Raw genomic sequence first — 9979 nt, forward strand, 5'->3', positions numbered from 1 at the left:
TGAAGAAGCCACTGAAGTCCTATTAATCCATGTTTATCTAAATTACACATGCAGTAAGGCCACCTGGGGGTGACAATGCTCCCCCAAGAGCCACAGACTATCTAACAAAAACACTAGTATCAGACAAGAGAAACCTTCTTTTGAGTTGTTGGATATGAAAATTCAAGAGACTCAAAAAAAAAAAAAAAAGAAAAAAAGAAAGAAAGAAAGAAGAAAGGAAGGAAGGAAGAAAGAAATAAAGAAAAAGAAAAATACAGGACATTGCTGCTGCCTTTGGTTGTCTCCCAGAATTTTAAGGTAAGTTCCCACTTCTAAAGACTTCACACACTTCAGACACAAGATTTGGAGGCATTGAGCTGGAATTGTCTGGCAAGCCTCATGCCAGAGGAACGGTTAATATGGCAACAGGGATTAGGGAAAACTCCTAATGCCCCATGCCTTGATGAAGAGCTACAGTGATTAAGGATTGCTCAGAGTGAGAATCAGTCTTCCCCAGGGATGTACCACCTAATTGGTTATCTAATACCAAGTGGATGGTCAGCCTTAGAAACATATGCATACAATCAACACTGAATGAACTCAATTAGTTGTATTTATAAATTCTTATGTATGTATATAGAAAAAGTGCACCAAGTAATCATTTTAAAATGTATGTCTATGGTATCTTCTAAGTTCTATATGTTGTATTCATCTATCAAACATGGGTTGTTTAATATAAGTGATCAATCCATTAATTCATTTCTCCATCTCTATTCATCCATCCCCACATTCTCCATCGATGGTCTATTCCTCTCTCAGTCAACCTATCCACTCATTTCTCCATCCATCACTCCATCCCTCCTCACACCACTTCTGCTTCCTTCCCTCCCTCCATCAGTGTGAATGATGGCCCACTGCCTGTCTGCCCACTCACTCATCCATCAGGCTAAACCGACTTTTATGTGTCAGGTATGAGCGTAGACACTGGAGATGGGTAATATGGTCATTGTACTCACAGATGATCTACAACCCTGACAGAAGCTGTGTGCTTACCGAGTGTGTACCTGCTCAGCCGTTACAAAGCTTTTCTCCAAGTTCTTTATCTAGGATTCCTTGAAGCTGAGGATGAAAGAAGCCTCACCTCGCTTCTCGGTGCTGACTGTGCAGGTCCCATGAGTACCTTTGCCAGGGTAACCACATCCAGCAGGAGCTTCCAAACTTTGGAGCCCACTGGTTAACCAGCTCTGAACTCAGACCCTGGGAGCTTTTCAGTTGTACACGCCTCTGGACTTTGGGGAAATAATTTCACTTCTTAATATACTGGGCTTTTAAAAAAATGTAAAATATGGGTAACTATAGAATTTACTTCAGAGGATCCCGCTGCAGGAGATCAATGCCTGGTAAACAGTAAACACTCAGAGAAGGTTCACTTTAAACACACATGTTGTCTCATTAAATAATGTTCTTGTGAGGACAGGTTTCTGAGGTTTTGGGCTGGGGATGAAGGAGGATACATCATAGCAGTCTTGGGGAGAAAAATGTTACGATTCAGATTTGGGTCACATAATTGAAGAAGAGAAAGATGGGGTATGGGTAAAGGGAAAACAGTTCCTCCTGTGCTTTCCGGAGTATGCAGGGTCCCTGTGATGTTATAATGTGGCCTCAGTGGCATTACCACACGCAAGACCCCTGAGGCATAAGCCCAAAGCTTTGAGCCTCTGAGAAGTTTCACAGGGCTCTAGTGACAGGTCCCACTTTCTGGTCACATTCCTGAGTCTACATGGCTTTAAACATCTGCCCCTACGTCACACATCTGTGGCAGAATCAGAACTTCAAAGCAGTTTGAAGAGTGCCACCCCCTCGGTTCCCTCTGCCCTGGGCAGAGAGCTTGCATACCTAGTGGATTGTGTGTCACACCAATTGCTACCCACGGAGGGAAGAATCCAAGTATGGGCGGCACGGTCCTCGCTCAGATACCATCCACCTGCGCCTCCCTCCGATCCTTGGTCCTTTGGGACGAAAATGAATACTGTCCACGGGGAAAGTCCAGGTGCCTTGGGTCTTAGCACTCCCTGCGCTCTAGAAAGCGGGAGGTGTTTCCGTCCGGCTTATGAATTTTAACCCAAAGTGATGCCTCCCCCAAACACCACCCTATCTCTTGAAGCCTCAAGCTGCTTGAGAAGATCGAGAGCAGGCAGGCGGCATATTACGTCAGCAGAGGGAAACGCTTCGGGCGTTCTCAGACGCATACTCCGCTCCACATCAATACTTTTATTCTGTAGCTTATAACAAATTAATTAGAAAATAAAACAATGCCATGTAGTATTTGCTGCATTTCCAGTCAATCTGATTTTGAAATCCCACACAAAGCTCCGCGTTGTTACAATGGTCTCTTCTCCCTCCCTCTGGCAAGCTAGCTTATTAACCATCAGAGCTGACAGTTTAGCAAACTCACCCCCGCAGGGCACAATTCTCTCATTTTTAAAGAGGTCTGTTTTTTTTTTCTTTCTTTTTTAAAATATATATACCAACCGGGAACCACAATAATCTCCCCTTTCTCTCGTTTTCAGATCCTAAAGATCGCCAACATATCGCCTGCCAGAGTAGCACGCTTGAAATCTTAAAAAAATTAGCAAATGACTAGAGATAACAGTGTCCACAGCAGAACGACTTATGCCCAGAATAGGAAGAGGAAGCAACGGGGGCTGGAAAAGTCTTGCTAGTCGGTGAACTGTGTGGGAAGTCCCAGCCTGCCCACATGTGCGCCTGATTAAGCGATTTCTGGAAGCAAATGTCTTTTGTTTCAGGCTTGCGGAGACAAAGATGGTCACTGGTATTAGCACGCCCTTTCCCGTCATGCCTGACTTCAGCCTGGGCTCATTTGGGCTCTTTCCTTCCCCACCTGAGGCAAAGCACAGATGAACAGGATGAGGAGGGGGGGAGACTGAGATGGGCTGAGAGGTCTCAGGTCCACCACCCGTGAGCTTCTGTGCTTATCAATTTTGTCATCCACGAAAGAGCCAGGAGAAAAGGTGTTTGCGTGTCTGGGGGGGGGGGGCGTTAAATGCAAATCCAAACTCCGGTAGCCAGAAAGCAAGTATTTTGCTAAAACACAGTGACGGAACAACGTTTAACTTTTTTTAAAAAAAAACTAAGAAAAGAGTAGTCTACCTTCCCCAAATCATCTGGGAGGGAGAAACGGGTTTACCTAGTCTGTGTGACATGAGCATGCGCTGCGGCAGGCTTTGCCATTCTCACGTTCCTGCTGCGTCTGTGACCTCTCTTCTTACTAATTTTCCTGGCCACTTTATTGTTAGCAGACACAAGCTGGAATTTTCTAAGAAGCTAGAATCACAACTGAGAAAAAGCTTCCATAAGACTAAGCTAGAAGCAACCCCGTAGGGCTCTTCTTTTATTAATCAACGTGGGATGGCCTGGCCCATTGTGGGTGGTGCCATGGCTGAGAAGGTGGTCCTAGGGGAAGAAAAAGCATGCTGAGCAAGCCAGTAAGCAGCACCCCTACGTGGCCCCTGCTTCAGTTCCTGCCCTGACTTCCCTGGGAGTCACGTCAGCTGAGATAAACCCTTTCCTTCCTGAGTCTCTCATGGTCACGGTGTTTATGACAGCCAACAGAAGCCCCGCTAAGACGTTAATGAATGCAGTATGTTTTCTCCAGACTTATGAATACTTTTGTTACACTGAAAATCGTTTTAGATGACAGTGGTCATCTCTTGTCTTCTTTCTCTTACCACCGCTTGTTCTGTGTTCGTTTTCACTTAAAGTTGTGTGCGCACTTCCCACTTCAGACTTCTCACCATGTCAACTACATTTTATTACAAATGATGTTTCAAAATCAGACAGCCATTTTAGACAAAAGGTCCTCAGAGTGTGTCCCTGAGCTGGCAGTGTTTACGGTCCCCTCAACATTTCTTAAAACTGGCCTCATCAGATGGAGCTAGAAAAAAAAAAGTCATCCCTAGTGAGGTAACTCAGACTCCAAAAGACAAATATGGTATGTATTCACTTATAATATGTGGACGCTAGCTGCTAAGTCTTCGACAAACAGGTTATAATCCATATAACCATAGAGGCTGGGTGTGGAGTAAGGGAACTAGCCTAGGAAGGGGAAATAGAACAGACAGTTACAGATGGATTGGAGGGGGTACTGGAACAGGAGGGTCAAATGGGTAGGGGAGAGACTAAGAAGGGGATGAGGGAGGAAATGCAGGGAGAGACAGCTAAAACTAGGGTCATCTGATCACAGTAGAACTTTCCTAAACTATATAAATATATAAAGGTAATCTAAGCAGAATCATCAAGTAACTGGGGAGACAGAGCCCCAACTGAACTTATCACCAAATTGTTGGGGAAGGGTTGCTTGTTCATCCTGGCCACTTAGCCATGAAATAACCACTCAGAAAACCATATTATTTGCAATACTGTTTGGCCAATAGCTTAAGCGTATTTCTGGCTAAACTCATATCCTAAACTAACCCATCTTTGTTATTCTGCATATCAGCACATGGCTGTGGCTTACCAGCTAAAGTTCCCAGCATCTGTCTCGGGGGTGGATATCCATGGCTTCTCTCTGACTCTGCCCTTCTTTGTCCGAGCATTCAGCCTAGCTTTCCCTGCCTACCTAAGTTCTGCCTTGCTATAGGTTCAAAGCAGTTTCTTTATTCATTAATGGTAATCACAGCACACAGAGGGGACTTCCACATCACCAAATGAAGCCTCAAGTTCCATGAATGGGTTATATCTAATCAAATCGATGGACAAAGGGGCCCCATGAGAACCCCCAAACAACCCAGGCAATTGCCAAGGTTATTGTTTGTTCTCCACAAACTCTTGACAAGGTCAAATTGTTGTAGCTACCATATACACAACACATTGAACACGGAGACATTGAGCTCGTGTCTACCTAGAAGCCGTCATTACTGCTGACTAGTGTTCAGTTGCTGGAAGGCCCACTGCATGCTACCAAAGAAGAAAGGTAAACACCAGCCCACATACAAACTCTCTGATCTACAATAGTGCTGTGCCTGCACCATGCGCTAGTGCAATGGTAATTAGCACAAGCCTCCCTTCATGAGATGAAATCCATCCCTGGCAGCACTCAGATGGTCCAGAACTTCAGACTAGACAGGTCAGGAACCTAAGGAAAAACACATACTACCCTTCTGCTAAAGGAACTTAGCAATAAAATGACTCCCTGAGACTTTCTGGCATATCCATAGATCAATATCTCATTCAGCCATCTTCAGAGAAGCTTTTCTTGTAGTAGGTGGGAGCAAATATAGAGATTCAGAGCTGGAGTGTAAGAGACCTTGGAATACTCAGTCCTAAATGGGATGCCTCCATCAAGTCCCCACTTCTGGCTCAAGGAACCTGGAAGGAGAGGAGGCAGAAAGAGGAGCCAGTGGGAATGGAGGACACCAAAAAATAAGGCCTTCTCAATGGAGCAGGACCAGGGGATACAAAAACTCACAGATACTTGTGGCAATATGCGCAGGGTCTCCACAGGTCTGGCCCTGACTGAGTTCTAGCTTAGAGGGAAGTTGACACAAGCCCCCATCCATAATCCATAGCTAGCTAACCTATAGCTTTTCGTAAATGAAAAATTACCTTTTCTTCAGTGGAGTCTCCCTAGGGAAAGAAACCACTCCCAAGGACAGACTCCATGTCCAGCAGACAGCCAGTACAAAACCAACTCACCGGCATCTGTGGATGTTCTTTATCTCGCAATGCTCTCCAGGGCATTTTCTTTTTTCATTACAGGTTCTCTGTGTATATATGATGACTTCTTATTTTGCATCTCTGTGGGATTTCTCTCTGTGTGAAACCTCTGACTATTTTTGTTTCTTGAGCTCTTTCTTTGACCCCCTTTCTTCTGTTAGTTTGCTCTTCTTCTTGTTCTTCTGGTTTTTCATCTTTATCTCATTTTATTTCCCTGTTATTATTATTACATGCCTATTCATAGCCTAATGACAGGGTGAAAAGGGGGTGAATCTGGGTTCATGGGGAAGTGGGGAGGATCTGAGAGGAATTGGGAGGATAAATCATAAGCTGAATATATTTTACCAAAATAATCTATTTTCAATTTTAGAAATAAAAATCAAAAACCTGATAATGTCTCAGCCCCAACGGAGGCCTAGCAAATCAGAATCTCTAGGTCAACCCATGGGTCCTAATTTTTACAAGGCTGTCAGAGGTACCAATGCACCCAAAGAGAGGATGACAACCTTATGGAAGGAGTTCTATAGATGTTTACCTCTACTGTGGATGGAGCAGCCACACACAAGCCATCATCCACTAAGCATTACCGTGTTCCATACAGCCTTGTCCATCACAGCAGCAGACCCGCCGGCTGACTGTGGCCCAGGACGGAGCTTGGCTGAATCTCGCCTCACACTGATGGAGCTGCTCCAGACTGGTCTGCATCCTTAATGTCTTCCTTGGAAACCACAAATTGAAACCATTCTCATTGGGCGCTCTGTTATTAGTTGTGTCTATATTTATAGAAAATCAACTTAAAGTCTTGTATATTTTTCCTATCTATGGGTTCCCACTGCTTGTGTGGTGCAGCTCTCTCGTACATATAAACCCTCTCTGTTCTTACCTCCAAATTAATGCGGTAGCTTTAAAAGTGAAAATCCTTTATGTCAGGCTTATGTTGCCATGGCAGGATAGTCTTCCAGCTCTGCCTCATGGTGTACTACCCTCATGGTTCCTTTCTTGGAAAGTTTTACAGTTTTGGGTTTTTGTTTGTTTGTTTGTTTGTTTTGTTTGTTTGTTTGTTTTTTGGAGTTAAGTTGATCCTGTGGCTTGTTTACACTTTTTTCTTTCTATATATGAATAGATTTTTTTTCTAACTTTGTGACAGACAGTTTTGAAGGCATCATAGGACAACAGAAGTACACTGGTAAAGACATTCCTCTTGCCCAGAGCTGATGGGCTGTTTCTTGTCTTCTGCGGATTTCTGGCTGCGGCATTTTTCTTCCACTGATGCCACAGGTCTCATGTCTTCCTCTTTATTCTGTTTCCTCAACATTTGGATAGGTTTTTTTCTTCCTTTTTGAAAATAATTTTACTATTTTTTAAAATGGAAAATGGTATATTCTAAGTAATTTTTTTTTAATTTGTAAATCCTGAAACATTCTGTATCGTGTCTTACATTTAATAGTTTGGATAAATATAAAATTGTAAATAAGTAGCAATTTTCTTCATGAGAATTTCATATGTATCATTTTCCTAAGCTTCTTATATTAATCTCAAAGTCCAATATTATTCTGAATTTTAATCTGTCATTTATAAAATAATTTCATTCTGAAAGTCTTTACGTCCATCTCTTTACCCCTGATAACTACAAAATGTGCAAACTACACTATGTATTTGATATTGGTGTCTGACCTACTGACAAATATTCTTCTCCTAAGGAAAATTTTGTTTTATGATTCATTGGGTGATATTATACTTAACTCCTATTTTTTTCTAATTAGATATTTTGTTTACATAAAATAAAATTGGTTCTCAACGTTTTATATATTTATATATATATTCTTTCCATTCCTGTTTGAAAGTTTTTGCCACCCTTAACTTTCACTTTATTGAACTTTACATATTTATGTTTACATATATTTAACATTTAATAATCTGCTTTTTTCTTTTTTTTATTGCCACTAGCTATAATATTTTTTATATCTTTTAGGATACTAAGAGTAATTCTCTTGTATGACAAGATGGTACAAGTTCATCTACTACTTTGGGACTGAGATAGGAGGAAGAGAAAATTTAAGTCCAGTCTGAGGTACATATTAAGATCCTGTTTTTTGGTTGGTCTTTTTTGTTGCTGCTGTTGTTGTTGTTTTAAGATAAAACAAAACCTAAAACAAATAGTTCTGTTTAATGTATTGTACTGCTTACTAAACTGATCCTATTCATCTATATTTCTTTTCTCTTGTTTTGCTTCTTTTCTTATTTATTTCTTAGAATGAATTCCTAGTGTATTACCAGCCAAATTCTTTGGCTTGCCTACTCATATTCAAAAGAGAAAGCTGACAACAAGCCACACTTCTCTGAGAGAGCTTTGCCAACGCGCTTTGTGCTTAACGTCAGCAAACTGGGTTATTGCCATGTGGAACTTCCCTGATGTTAAATTCCTTGATAACCCCATTAGAAAAATCTTTCCCATATCTCCCCAGGGTGAGGAAAAAGGCAGCTGAAAGTCTTCTAGTAGTTGGATGAATAGCTGAGGCTGGTTTGTTGGTGTGAAAATACCCAAAGTATAAACCTGTCAATTCTTGTGTCCCTTACTCAGCCCTCCATCCTGAAGGATTCTTCATAGAGCAGTGTAGGGATAAGCCCCACCCCTTAGGGGGCGTGTTCGCCTCAGGCTAAAGTTTGCCTATAAATTTGGCCACCTTGCTCCCAGCCCTCACTTCTACTTTCCTGGTCTCCGCAGGAACGGTGGTTCTGTAAGTCTATTCCTCCATTAAAGCTGTCTATATTTTGACAATCTGTCTGCATTCGCTTACGCCGTTACAGAGCAGACCTATTTTCCTCATCACATTTGACTCATAATAACCATGGGATATAATGGGGGACAATAAGGTTATAATGAGGAAAAGAATAAAGTTTGCTTCTTATTTTGAATATCAACCAGTTCTCCTACTAGGTCATATTTCTGCTTTCCAAGCTAGCCAGAGCTTCTGCTCTCTGGACAGTCCAACAAGCTCAAGGTTCCTGCTTCTCCTGTTTACCTTCTTGAGACACTGAGCAGTTGGCCTTTTGCTTCGCTGTGCACCTGCCTTCAAAAGAGCTGTGACCTTCAACAAGGATGACCCCAGCTAAGATTCCTAACAATAGTGGAGAGAGTGCCCAAACTGCCCTTCCCCGGTAATCAGATTGGTGACCCTAATTGTCATCATAGAACCCTCATTCAGTAACTGATGGAAGCAGATGCAGAGATCCACAGCCAAGCACTGGGTTGAGTCCCAGGAGTCCAGCTGAAGAGTGGAAGGGGGGATTGTATGGTGAATCCACAGAGACAGCTGACCCAAGCTTCTGGGAGTGTAAAGACTCTATACTGACAGCTAGGGAGTCTCCATGGGACCAGTCTAGGCCCTCTGTATGTAGGTGACAGTTGTGTAGCTTGGTCTGTTTGTGAGGCCTCTATCAGTGGGACCAGGACCTGTCCCTAGAGCACGAGCTGGCTTTTTGGAACCTATTCCCTGTGGTGGGATGCCTTGCTCAGTCTTGATGCAGCGGGGAGGAGTTTGGTCCTGCTTTACTTTGATATGCCATGTTTTGTTGACTCCCATGGGAGGCCTGCCCCTTTCTGAGGAATGGATGGGTGGGGCTGGTGAATGGGAGGGGAGGAGGGAGGTGAAACTGTGGCTGCTATGTATGTAAAGTAAAATTTAAAAAATTTAATAATAAAAAAAGAGTTGTTGCCTTCTCTTGCCTGTGGTAAACATCATCGTTTTCTTTCGTGAGTTTTAGTTCTTATTCCTCTTATTGACTGGTTAACCAGTGCTTGATAATTGGAAAAATACATCACTATATTTCCCTGGAATTTCATTAAATTAAGAACAAGATAAGTTGTCTTTAGTGAAGTTTGGAAAGACGAGTCCTAGACTAGATTTCATATCCCTTTACCTCCAGATTCTCTAGAGGTATAATAACAGAATAGCATAGCATAGAATATAATATAATAATAATAATAATAAACAATAATAAGGACTCAGGTTGTCAGCTAAAATAAGGTTTGGTCAACAGATGTCAGAATTGTTAATCCTATGTGGCAAAGGAGAGAAATTATTGGCTCCAACTGGAATTGACCAAAGATGAGAGTTGACCTGCTATAATGGTTCTGCAATAAGCTATGTCAAATGCCTTCTACAAATAGATGATAGGTAAACAGACAGATAGAATAGATGGATAGATAGATAGATAGATAGATAGATAGATGAATGATAGGTAGATAGATAGACAGATATAT

General features: G+C 42.2%; 1 protein-coding gene across 1 annotated transcript in view; it reads right to left on the minus strand.

Moving 5' to 3' along the window:
• Rarb (retinoic acid receptor beta) overlaps positions 1 to 9979 on the minus strand; it is a 629041-nt gene that overhangs the window by 334226 nt on the left and 284836 nt on the right. The gene's annotated exons all lie outside the window — the stretch shown is intronic.

This window comes from Alexandromys fortis, unplaced genomic scaffold (assembly GCF_014885135.2).
Source record: "Alexandromys fortis isolate MF-2015 unplaced genomic scaffold, M_Fortis_MF-2015_v1.1 scaffold_46, whole genome shotgun sequence".
Classification (NCBI taxonomy): Eukaryota; Metazoa; Chordata; class Mammalia; order Rodentia; family Cricetidae; genus Alexandromys; species Alexandromys fortis.